At 42.1% G+C, this 12,735-nt stretch overlaps 1 long non-coding RNA gene across 1 annotated transcript in view; it reads right to left on the bottom strand.

Moving 5' to 3' along the window:
- Positions 1-454: 454 nt before the first annotated feature.
- Positions 455-12,735, bottom strand: part of LOC115397326 (uncharacterized) — a 100,311-nt gene continuing 88,030 nt past the window's right edge. The window contains exons 6-9 of the long non-coding RNA XR_003932456.1: positions 7,451-7,507; positions 3,617-3,712; positions 3,044-3,136; positions 455-1,279 (exon numbers count right to left, since the gene is read on the bottom strand). This is a non-coding gene — a long non-coding RNA (uncharacterized LOC115397326). The remainder of the gene's footprint in view (positions 1,280-3,043; positions 3,137-3,616; positions 3,713-7,450; positions 7,508-12,735) is intronic.

Below are 12,735 nucleotides of genomic sequence, written 5' to 3' on the forward strand. Positions count from 1 at the left end.
CACCTGATGTGTTTAATTATAGAAGATCTCTGTGGACTTTTATGTCAGGAAAATGAAGCCACTTACCACAAATGGCGCATTACACATTGTGTGAAGTAGGTTTTTTCAGTCATCGCAGATCAAAATGGACTCACGGGGATAAAGAACTTTAAGCATGTTTTATAAAGAAGATGAACGTCCTGAAAAAATAATTAGCTTCATCTTACCTGCAGACAAATCAAACCCGTCGAACTTGAAGTGAGACACTTTACATCATCCGCTCAATCATTCCCTGCAGCACGCCACACCCAAATGACTCCGATAGAGCCGCTAAACATGTCTGGAAGTGGAAGCGCTTCTCATATTGCCTTAATGTTGCCGAGGAGGATGACCTGGATAGCTTTCTGCTTTCCCACGCTGCTGGACGACGTGACAAGTGTAGTTCCATGTTTTCTCTAGTCACTTGAGTGGCCATTAAAATTCTTTATTCAGCATTATATCACCTACATTTTTCACAGAACAATACAGTGCTCATTAATAATCGATGGTGCTGTGATGAAAGTGAAACCCTTCGCATATATTGTCATGAGAGCACCGCAGTTGGGACATATTTCTCCACAGAGTTTTACATATTGTATGAGTACATGCTCTTAACGTTGTCTTTGTTCCCCGATGACCAATCTGTGATCACTACTTCTTAACCGACACACTGCACATATATGAATATGGTACATCACGGCACACTTGTAACTTGTAATCTACAAGCGTTTCCCTCATCCTCAAACATATAAGGCGCTGGCTAAAGTGCTGTAATTCTACAAATAAAAGCATGTTCGTGTAAAATAGAAGAATACGGTGCTTATCGCTGTTCCTCTCATGTTACCCAAACAGTTGCTTCCTGAATAACACCACTGCTGCCTTTAAAGCTTGTTACACACATAAATTCTTCAGTATTTTCATTAAACACAGTACACTTTGAAAACAGTGAAAATGCATATGTATTCCACAATGTCAGTGTGTGAATTGTAAAAAGATGTGAGCGCACACTGGTGTGGCTGCACATCCTAAGCTTCCAGTTCAGACTCCAGACAGTCGTTACGGTAAAATATTTTACTTGCAGTACATACAGTGAGATAATTAAATTGGCAATACTGAGGAAACATTACACATTTCTCCTTTTTTGTTCCTTTTCAAGTGTCCTGTTTTTTTTTTGTTGTTGTTGTTGTTGTTTTTTTCTCCGTCCAGCTCACTTCCTGCTGATCTTCATCTTTCTCCTCCAGGTTCTTGATTAAAGGACATGCTGAAGAAAGAGTAGACATACAAACACAATATAAGTTTATAAAGACACTCTGTGTTCTGTTTTGTTTTGTTTTGTTTGTTTCTTCCGCTAGGCAGTAATGTGAACAATGAAGTAAACACATAAAACCATAAAAGCTGGCATTAAATGACAAACACACCCTGCTGCATTATATATGCTCCAACAATGTCCAAAGCTAAGTTATGATGACCACAGAAATAATTATTCAGCCATTATTTTCTCCACCTATTTTTCTGTCAAAGAAATTCTTGCAACATGCTCATCTGCTATAAAGCTTTGCACAGATAAAAACAGGTGCAAACATGATTTTAATGGCACACACACGTGTGGAAACTGGTCCATTCTATACAATCTTAATCAATTTGCATGCACTCAGGCGGTCATATCGATCTAGTTTTCACAGCTCTCAATTTTTATTTGAAAAGAACTCAGCAACCCTTTTCTGTTTTTTTTTTCTGGATTGCATTCAGCGTCGACCTGGTGTAGACAACAGCTTGGTAGATTTCATTCATTGCCTGATGTCTCTCTTTATATCTATTACTTAGCATTCACGACCGAATAAACAAAAAGCTTCATTCTTAACTGTCTGAGCTCCATGTGCTGCAGCTGGGTCATTAAAAGCTTTAACCACAGGGCTCATCCCAGGCTTCTCCTTCGCTGAACTGATAATATGCGTGTATGTTTTTATGTTGCATCTGTACTAAAAGATAATGGCATTTGCACTTCTGGGAAAGTTGTCATGTGATCTTTATTTAGCATTTTGGAAAGTGTTAGCTATAGCCTGAAACAAGTCTGGGTGTCTATGTGAAATGAAAGAGACTCATAAATCACCGCTTTTTTCATACTATGTCATTATAAAAGAACTGACATATAAATCACTAGAAGTCTGTATTATTCCCAGGGGGTATGAGTGCTGTGCACTGTCAGGCTGTCTTTCTCCAAACACGTCAGTCTGGCAGACTTCACATCTGGATCACTGTTATTATGGAAATCACAACATTTAACAGGCTTTGCTATTTCAGGTGCAATTACGCCACGGCTCAAAATTGGAAATCAATCTCTATACATGCGGTTTATTTTTAGATCAGAGGACACACAAGGAAGCGCGGCTGACACACATTTGAATTGTTACAACATTTAATTTATCAGTGACTTACTTTAAAATGTGTGTTTGTGGAGAGACTACATGTGAACCTACTTGTGACTTTGGGGAAGAAAAAAAACCACTGCTCCAACTAAAAGGGAACCCATGACTAACTCAGCCTGTGAAACAGGATTTACAGTGGAAGTTATCAAACTTGAATGGGGCCGGATATTATAGATTTCTGCTTAGAACAGCAATTAGATAAAATTACCCGCCAGACGGTTCATCTCATATGTCAGACATTCAGACAGTTCTGCTATATCAGGGTGTGTCATCTAACAGTGAGCATTTCAGTCCTGACTCATCATGATATATCTGAACTCAGACACACACATGCATGTAAAAACACAAAGGAGCGTTGTCTCGTGACCTACAAAGTGTCAATAGCCTCTGTATTCACGCATGGTCCTTAAAGACTTCCAGTACAAAGGCCTTATCATCCTCATTCTCGGACATTTTGATGTGACACAAGGACGCAGTTTAGTAAATGTTGTTGTTGTGTGCGTGAGCGCGTGGTCCAGTCATCGTCTCCACAGTCACGCCAGACCAACAGTAAGCCCTCGGTTCACAGTGAAAGCACCGGCACATGGCGTCTTACTCACATGAGTCTAAGCGGGCAGAAACAAAAGCGAGTCAACACAACAGGCCGGGTCGACTCATGCAGGGACGAAGCAGAAGAGAGGAGAAAAGGATGGCTGTGAAGAGAAAGACGCATTGTGAGAGGAGGAACAGGGGGAAAGAAGAAAACCCTAAACAAATTAGATTGCATCCCTGTCCTGTCTTTACCCCTCGCTCACTCGTTTTTCACTCACTTGCTTCACATCCTTTCATTTCCAACTCATTTTTGCTGCTTTACTTTCTCCCTGCTATTCATTCGCTCCCTCCGTGAGCAGACAGGCAGAGACAGGGAGACTGTTGTTGTGCTTGCAGTCTGACACTATCAGCTCATAAATCCCTGTCAACAGCTTGTATGTCTCCTCTCCTCTCCTCTCCGTCTTGCTTCCTCCCTCCCTCCCTTTTGCCGGTGAAGGAGTGGAGAAACCCAGTGACCTGAGAGTGACGGTTTGACTGGCAGAGCAGCACAGACACGCATTAACACACACGTTTAAGGAAAGGAAACACACCTGCGCGGTCGCAGTACAGGCAGACAGATACGCAGACAGACAGTTCCTCACCTCTGTCTCTCTTGGTCTCTCCCAGTTTTTCCCTTCCTCCTTTTCTTTCCCTCGGGCAGTGTTTGCTGGCAGACAGTCGTCACCCATGAGGGCTTCCTGTGGTTAGGGGTAAACACCTGGGTAATGAGACCGTGCTCCAAAACAACCCATCCACTCCCCCCAAAAAAATGGCCGAATAAGAGCCTTTCTTTCTAGGTTCGCTCATGGCACGTGAGGATCTATACTGTAGACGTGCAATCAGGTCATGCAGGTGTATGGGGGCACACTCAACAGTCACAATCTGAAACACAAGAGCAGGCATGCACACACACACAGACACACACGCAGCAGCAGCAGCAGCAGCAGCACATGCATACTCTGAGCTCAGACTACCAAACAAGCGATGAGGCAAAGCAGCCGTGTCAGCCAAAAGTCGACACCTTGACTGACTTCACCGTCGAGGGAGAATGAACACAAGTCAGGCTTCCTCTTTTCCTTCATTCCATCACTAATAGTTTATTCTCCAAACTTACAAAACAAATCTCTCTCCAGGTGTTGTCAGTGAGGGAGCGTGTTTGAACAATGCGCAGTATGTCAGATATCTTGACGGACTGCTGAGCGAGGCTGGTGAAATGTGAGAGCTGCTGTAGTCAAGAGCAGATCCGTCTGCCTGACTGCAGTGTCACAATTAGGCTTTTTTTTTTTTTTTTTTTTTTTGCGAGCGCAGGGAACTTATCAACCTGCCCCTGAACTTGTACTCAGGTTAAAGAAAATTTGATATGCTTGAGGCTTCGGTTCCTGATGGAGGGGAGGGGGAGCCTCCTCTTGGCTGCCGGCCAATGCGACGTCAATCAGGTGATTCTCCTGACTTGACAAACAGCTGTGTCCTCACGTCTTCTGTTAGCACCTGTGTGAAACATACGACTTATGTGTGCAAAGGTTTGAACGTGAGTCGACTGCAGGATGAGGCCTGCGGTGTTTCTGCAAGTCGGTGTCCTGCGTGTTGAACAAGTGTTTGATTAATTGCCCGTGTTGTCTTACTGATGGATTTCATTGCGCTTAACAAGTCATTAAATACTCATTAGTAGAATAGCGGCTTCAGTGGAAGAGTTTTTGATGGGCTGATGAAAGGATATCAACTGGGCACCCGCTTTACCTTAATGCACATCAATTACGACTTTTTGAAGAACTGTGAGGGGAAAGTTCATTGAAGGCCCAATCGACCATACCGCACATGCACAGTAGGAGGGTTTTCAAAAAGATGTGTTTCGGAGAAGTTCCACCTTGTGAGCCATTTTCAAAAAGTTTTGTTTTCAGTGGCTCCAAGAGTCCTGAGACTATGAATATGGCCAGCATAGGGGAGCAGGTAGAAGGTATAACTTGTGTGGGTGGATTGATAAATCAGTGAAAATATGTATAAAATCAAATGTGCTCTTCTTCTATAACCTGTGTGGTCCAGGAGCCTCAGATGAGGATGACTGTGGTGTGATACGACCATACAGGCGGGGCGGCCGTGTCACAGGTGGTAAACCGGGTTAACTTCTGATCCCAGATCCATCTCTCGCTTCATCCATGTGTCAAAGTGTCTTTGAGCAAGACACTGAAGCTCAAGTTCCCAACGGTGTGCTAATGCCTTCCATGGCAGCTTTCAGCATTACATTATTATGTTAGAGTGTGTGTGTGTGTGTGTGTGTGTGTGTGTGTGTGTGTGTGTGTGTGTGTGTGTGTGTGTGTGTGTGTGGGGAAATGGGTGAAATTGATGAATCAAATAAAGCGCACCAACAATTGAGCAGAAATATGAGATCAGCATAAAGCAGAAGGGGGGCAGTATAGTCCTAACATCCTTCTCTGGGTTGTGCTTTATCAAGATTTATAAAAGTGAGAATAATGTGTGTACATGTGCAAAGACAAAAACTGATTTTATTATGAAAGCTCCATGTTGGATGTGGGACTAAATCTTCTGTGAACAAGACTGACGCCTTAGATTGGCTGGACAGTCAGTTCTATGTAATGATCCTGCTTATATTGGTAATCATGGTTATAGTATGTGATGTTGAGAGTATGAGAACCTGATTATTTCAGTGATCTTAACATAGCACACATTTCATTCTTACTTATCTTACTCTCATTTGTTGAGGAATTATTTTAGGAATTGCTCATATTCAAAGCTTTGTGGCAAAAAGACCATTTTCCCTTTCAGCTGCAACCGATACTTCATTTTCATGCCACTCTTGCTCCTTACAATGTGCTTTTATCCAAATTGATTTAGTCACAACAGAATTATGTCTTTCTGCTCCACCGCCTCAAAGTATTGTGTATCTATCAAAGCCTCAAGAATTGTCCATGTCAGTACCTCCAGAGTGTAAATGATTCACTTAAGAGTCATGTTATTGTGTTATCTCCGGACAATGCGGCGCAGCCAGCATCTCATGTGTCACTGAGAGAACAGGGAAGCCTGTGGTGAATCATCAGACCTGCCAGATCAGCAAAGTCTTTGAGCTGTTTTCGGTTTGGCGGAAAATTTATTGTCCAAAGGACGTCATGCAAGACCACTTTAAATGCAGTTAATTTGATTAAAAACACAGCGTACATCGCAGGCACTTCTCAGCGCTCCTCTACATTCTGCAGGATCTGACATGGTGTGTGTGTGTGTGTGTGTGTGTGTGTGTGTGTGTGTGTGTGTGTGTGTGTCCCACACATGTCTTTGTGTGTCATGGAAATGGCTGACAGTGAAAAATGTGACCAATTCTCATTTTAATTGCCAATGAAAAAAGGCCTCAGTATTTATGAGTTATGTCCAGGCGAACAGAAGAGAGGGGTTTAAGCATGAAAGCATATTCCTTATCACAATTAAAAAGTGTTTTAACATGACTGCCACTCTTTGAAGTTAGATTAGCAGCAATATTGGCGAGATTGGCCCCAGCTTTGAACAATGGAAACTGAATAGGGGAAAAAGAAATTATTTAACAAAGCCAAAGGTAACGCCTCCATTTCGTTTTCTCTTTCTTTTCTTTTTCCATGAATTTACCCTCATGCTCATTTTTGGGAGGGATAGATTTTCTTGTGTGGAACCACTCATTTTTGCTTTCTTTTCAACATGAAATTGCTTCATGTGTACTTAGAAAAAAAAAAAATTGCTTGGAGTCCAACCTGTGGACTTGATTGAAGGCACCAGAGAAGAAAAGAAGAAAAACTAATTTGACAGCACAATTTGAATTTGATATTCTTTTCTTTAAAGATTTGATGCCTGGAGAAACAGAAAAAAAAAAAGTTGTACACAGACACATCTGCTAAAGAACTGTAATCACAACAAATCCCTAAACACATTTCCAATATATATACTAGCTCATCTACAGGCACCAGCACACAGAGGAGGGGAGCCATCCACACTTAAATACACACAGAATTTCAAAAAAAGCCATTCAGCAAGTCCTTACATTAAGGACATACAAACCCATGGGAAGGCACAAGGCTGGAACCCAGAGCAGTGTAATTAGTGGAAAAAAAAAAAAGAAGGAAAGAGGGGAGACAGAACGATAGAGCGAGCTTTACCCAAGGCATGGGAAACTGGAAAGGAGGGAGAGGGAGCGAGAGAGGTGACGAGGTTTAGAAAAATCCTCCTGTGTTAACCTTTAAGGGAGAAAAAGAGGGGGGAAACAGCAAAATGCAAGCAGCTGCCGAGGATTTACATGCAGTAAATTATTAATGTAATCAGCCGAAGGAGCAGAAACCGAAAGATTGACAATAGGAGAGAAGAATCGGGGCAGTGAAGATAGAGGGTGGAGGAAACAGAGACGTGTTCACAGACAAGACATGTATCCTGAAAGAGAAAACAAAGGCAGGAGTTACACTTACCATGACAGTCCTGTCTCGTCCGGGTTATCCTCCCCACTGATTCCCACTGTGAGGCACCTGAAACAAACAGCAACTGTGTTCACAAACATGTGTTACTCTCTATTTTCTGCTTCCAGTGCAGGAATGACAACTAAACCAGTATCTCAGGATGAGTTTATTGTACGGCCTGGTTGTCCGTGGGGTTTTTGACATTCTGTCTAAACTTTATTGGCACTCCTAAAGATCTGTTTACATGTCTCCTTGGAAAAAATGGACGACTGTACGCCATATGGCACATCTGACCTATGGATAAAAAAGGTCAGTGCGTCTCTCCGCAGCATTTTATAAATGTGTTTATTTATTTATTTAAAATGTCAAGCACAGATCATGTTCCCATTTAGGTCAAGCACATATAGCATGTGCTAATGTTTCCTACTGTGCGTGCCAGTGCGGTTCTGTGGTGAGGCATGCGAAATGCACATCAGCTAACTGAGTGACAACACTGACCTTAAAAACCCCTCTCGTTATCACTGAAGTGCTGCTGCAGCTTCAGACTGACACAATTCATGCGTTACTGTTGTTGCTGCAGCTTTCTTGTAAGGATTACATATAACCGCAGCACTGCTGGGTCTTTCTCAGTGCGTTTTAGTTTGGAAAGACTGACTAAAAGGAACACTCATTTTATTTGGTGATTTTTATTTGCATTCGCAGACAATCACACTCTTAGTCTTATTCACATCCACGTTGTCGCACTGTGAGAGAAAACCAATGGAAGGAACAAAATGCACACTGCATAAAGAAATACCACCCGGTCTGAAGTTGTACACCCCTTGAATAAAACTGCATGGTAAACAACAAACATCATGGCTGATGCTGAGGTTTATCTTAGTAGAGAAGTATGTAGGTTTCTGCAAAACATTTCAAATGAAAATGCATCATATTTACGTTTTTGGTTACAAAAGACTTGTGTTTACACATCAACATCATGTTCATAGCGACGTCGCTTTTTGATCCTTCAAGGTCGGCTCTACCTGTCACTGTGAAGCAGAATTCACCAAGCGTTGGATTGTTCACCCTCTAATAGGGAACGTGAGCTGGTTTAGACTGTCGTGAGACAGGTTCGTTTTACCCTACTGATGATGTGTTGTTGCATTAGTAGTCCTGTTAACAATGTCCGTTTAAACAAAAATAGCAGAAAAGCTAAAAATGATGTAGTTCTCATGTTGGTCCTCAGTGAGTGGTGTTGATTGTGTTTGTAATTAAACTACACACACACGCTGTTATCAATACACTCTAAACATTAACTCTCTGTGCGTTTACATGGGACTTTTTATTCCTCTATGAATCTGAATAAAGCCTAATTCAGAAATGAGCATGTAAATGCCTGAAAACGTTGTTCAGAATGAAGTTTAATCCGAATAGACCGGCGGATTTATTCTTCTTTGGAAGCGGAATTATATGCTCATTAGGTGCGACTTCATTCTGGTCATTCTGCGCATGCTCCGCCGTGATGACGCAATATTCCAAGATGGCAGCCTGCAGTCAGAACCAATCGGAACGCTTCGAAGACCCCAGCGTAAGAGGGGATTTAATCCTTCAATTTTCCCATGTAGACACGAAGCTCATGAATATAATTCTGAATTACTTAAATCAGAATAAACCAATTCCGAACTAAAAACACCATCTAACCACACTCAATGACGCGTACACAAACGTTTGTATGGACAGGCGGCAAAGTTTGATTGTTATTACTGGTGACTCTCAACTCTAAATCTACCAGGAGAATATTTTCTGGGAGTCATGACACTCTGGAGGTTAACACAGCTGTTATCGTCCATCTACTCTCACAAGGGCAGAATAGCTATTCACCACAGCTGTGGTGCGCATGTGCAGTGGCAGCGTTTCAGAAAAGATGGTTTTCCCCCATTTACATTATTGAAAATGAAAGAAACTAAAAAGTATAGAGGCAAAGTTGATTTAAAAAAAAAAAAAGATACTTGAATAATCACTTCTCAAATTAGGTCACCACTTGCGTCCCTTTTTCACCCTTTAACCTCCACCATGAACCGTGGAACACAGACTACCTCAGAAATACCACATACAAATAACTGCCTGGCTGCACTCATTGCACTCGTTCTGTGCGCACTCATGCACTCTGACGCCCAGAAGCTTTTTGAGAAGATGCTGATCCACAAATTCCCATGGGTTTTGGTGGAGTGGACCAGAGCCAGTGGAAATTGCAAACAAACACTGGGGCTGCTGTGTCTTATGTGAGCACAAACAACCTCCAATCCCTCATTCACACATCACATCTGTGTGTGCGACTGTGCATGTGTTTGAGAGCATGTTAAGAAAAAAAAAAAAAAAGTGAGAAAAAAGTGGGAGCGGGGGGGATGAAATGAGAGAGTTTGTGTGTTTGATTGCGAGGATTGGGAGGCGTTTCAAAGGCATTACAACATTAGATTTATGAGGGCATTCACAGCAGCACCAGCAATAAAAAAGAGATCCCTGCTCCTGTCAAAAGTTCATATTAGGCCTTATTGTGGCAGGAGAGAGTGGGAAGAACAGGGGGCCAGTCAGTGTGGAGGTGAGATTGCAGGTCAGGAGAGAAACAAGGAGGAGTTAAGAAAAAAACAAAGCAGAGGAAACTAACAGAAAAGTTTGTTTTTTTTCAATACGGATAGAGGGAGCTCTCGTAATGACAAAAATTCAACGATGGGCTCAGCCGAGCTTTCAAAGAGCCAAAGAGAAACAATCAGCAGCACTCCTCTGAACCCTCCTCCCGTCTCTCCACCCCTTGGTTTCAGTGGCCTGCTCCTCGCCACATTATGGGTCCCTGGGCTTTTTATAATGGCTGGGTGTGTTCTGCTCCCTCACTAAAGTCATCGGCACTTAAATTCCATTTCAAATTAGTGGTGGGAACCAGAATGAAAAAGGGAACCGGTTAACAAACAATTAAACATCACTGAAGGAAAACAATAGTTTCAAACAATGTTCCAGATCATGGGGTGTTATGGTGCCACATACAGCACATAAAGTGTCTCCCACATGCCTCACATGAGAAGAAATCACTAAAAAAATTTGTCATTTAGTTGTGTCCTCTCAAATGTTGTACTCTTATGTTGTGAAATCCAATCCAAGCATGTAAGTTTCCGGCTTGCACATACGTTTAGGAGCACAGGCCTTCTAATTAAAAAGACACACTTGCATGACTCAGTGCATGCAAAACTTATATTTCCTCTTATTACAGTAGTGCTTTTTGTTCATACTTTTTCCTTAAGTTTCCACTAGTGAATCACCCACACACTGAGCCTCATGCACCTGATGGGAAGTGACGGTGATGGCTGATGTAAAGGTGTCAGTGTTGATATACAGTCTGTAGTTACCTGTGCCAACAGAAAAGGGAATTTGACAAAAATATGTGATCTCTAATAGCATTGCAGAGGAAATGCTTTTAATGAGCAATTCTTGCCAATACGTGTGCCAGTATAAATAAGGCTGACAGGAACACATACATTCACACTCAGACACTATTTTAAACAAGCTCGGTGTTGAGTTTTTCTTCTGGCAAATGGAAAGCCAAAATCCTTCAGTTTGGATTGACTTTAATCAGTAGATCTGAATGTTGTCAGTTCAGACAAAATGTCATTGTGGGCTTTTATCAGGCACATAGATAACTGCATCTACTAAAGCCAGAAAGTAAGAACGACGGTAACCCCTTTTGGACATATGCATTATGGCAGAGTGAATGCACAGGATGAATTAAAAAAAAATAGAGGCCATGTCAAGATATGGGTTGGGTGGTCAGGACTGCAACCTATGAGACTGGCGCATGGAGGCAAAGTCATCCAAAGACAACATAGTTATATTGTTAAGTAGCTTGTACAAGTGCAAGAGCATATATAACTGGCAATATGAAGTTTTCCTAAGCCAAACCAAGTAGCTTTGGTGTCCAGAACAAACCAAACGATCCCTCTGCGAAAGCATGACCTGTTTATTAATGTCTTCTCTCTGGTCAGTCCGACTGTCCACGACCAAGTAAAGTTAATTTTCTCGATTCGGTTGCAAATGTACCCGCGGAAGGTAGGAAAAAAAGTTGTGAGAGGACCAAGCGTGTGTGTGACGGATTTCTGAAGCGTCATAATCCCAGTTTTCAGTAACTGATTGGCGTAACGGAGGAATTCCCACATCTGCTTTGACATGTTTGTACATTTTACAGCCTGTGAGTGAGTTCAAATCTCAATACAACAATCCAGTGTGCGCTTAGATGCAAATCGTTTCTTTAGGTTTTCTCATTGCATGGAATCTTGATAGAATAATCAACACTAATTGAAGTTAAATCATTGTTTTAGTGTCTGAAAGTGACAATATAAATGCATAGAAGGAAAGGTGTGAAAGAATGTCACCCACAGTATCCAGTAATAGTAAATACTCGTCACTAAGAGTGTTCTGAGCCAGCTACAGTAAGCCGTGCAGCTTCTCAGTATGTGATCACACTGAGCCAAAGATAAAGGATGCATGTGCAAACGTGATATATTGCACACATGTGGAAGTTGATGTACTAATTTGTCGCACTGTGGATCACATCTGATGGCTGCGCAGAGCAACAGACGTTTCTGCTTTAGCAGCTTTGTGTTCACGAGTCTGAAATATCAAGCATGTACTCCAGATCGCATAAAACAGCGGAAGGAGTTGACAGTTTAACTACGATTTGCTCAATTAAAAACAGTTGCGTTGTTTATTCAGCTCAGCCTTGAGCAGAGATGCTGCCATCAATATGGTGAGAGGTATTTCCTCAACTGGTTTACCTCAACTAAAAATATTGTCCGTCCTGTGCCTCTTCTCAGACTTTGCACTCGCTTCTGAGTGTCTCCTGCTCCCATTTGTCTCACAGCTTTGAATTTATGACCAATCATCTCACATATCGCCTTTTTTCCCCTCTCTATTTCCGAATTCAAATGTACTTGCTGTAACGGTCTGTATGTTTGACAACTTCCTCCAATAGCATGTCCGACTCCGTGGCATCACATTTCATCTTGTGCTAGCGGAGCCTCGACGCTCCGTCCAATCACTCAACGGCTAACTCAGGCAAATAAACAAGGAGATGATGCCGTTTGTAGCAGATCTTTCTGGTGTAAACAGGGTCTGAAGCACGCAAAACTCTCATCTCAACACTTGTGTTTGTCCGGGATGTCACTCACGGCGGTATTTTAGTTGACTGCCCACGAAACCATGCATGAAAGCTCCATCTATTTATGTGACCGTGCAATTCAGCAGGCTTTATGCAGGGTCTTAGTAAATCAGGT

Source organism: Salarias fasciatus, chromosome 11 (genome assembly GCF_902148845.1).
Source record: "Salarias fasciatus chromosome 11, fSalaFa1.1, whole genome shotgun sequence".
Taxonomy (NCBI): Eukaryota; Metazoa; Chordata; class Actinopteri; order Blenniiformes; family Blenniidae; genus Salarias; species Salarias fasciatus.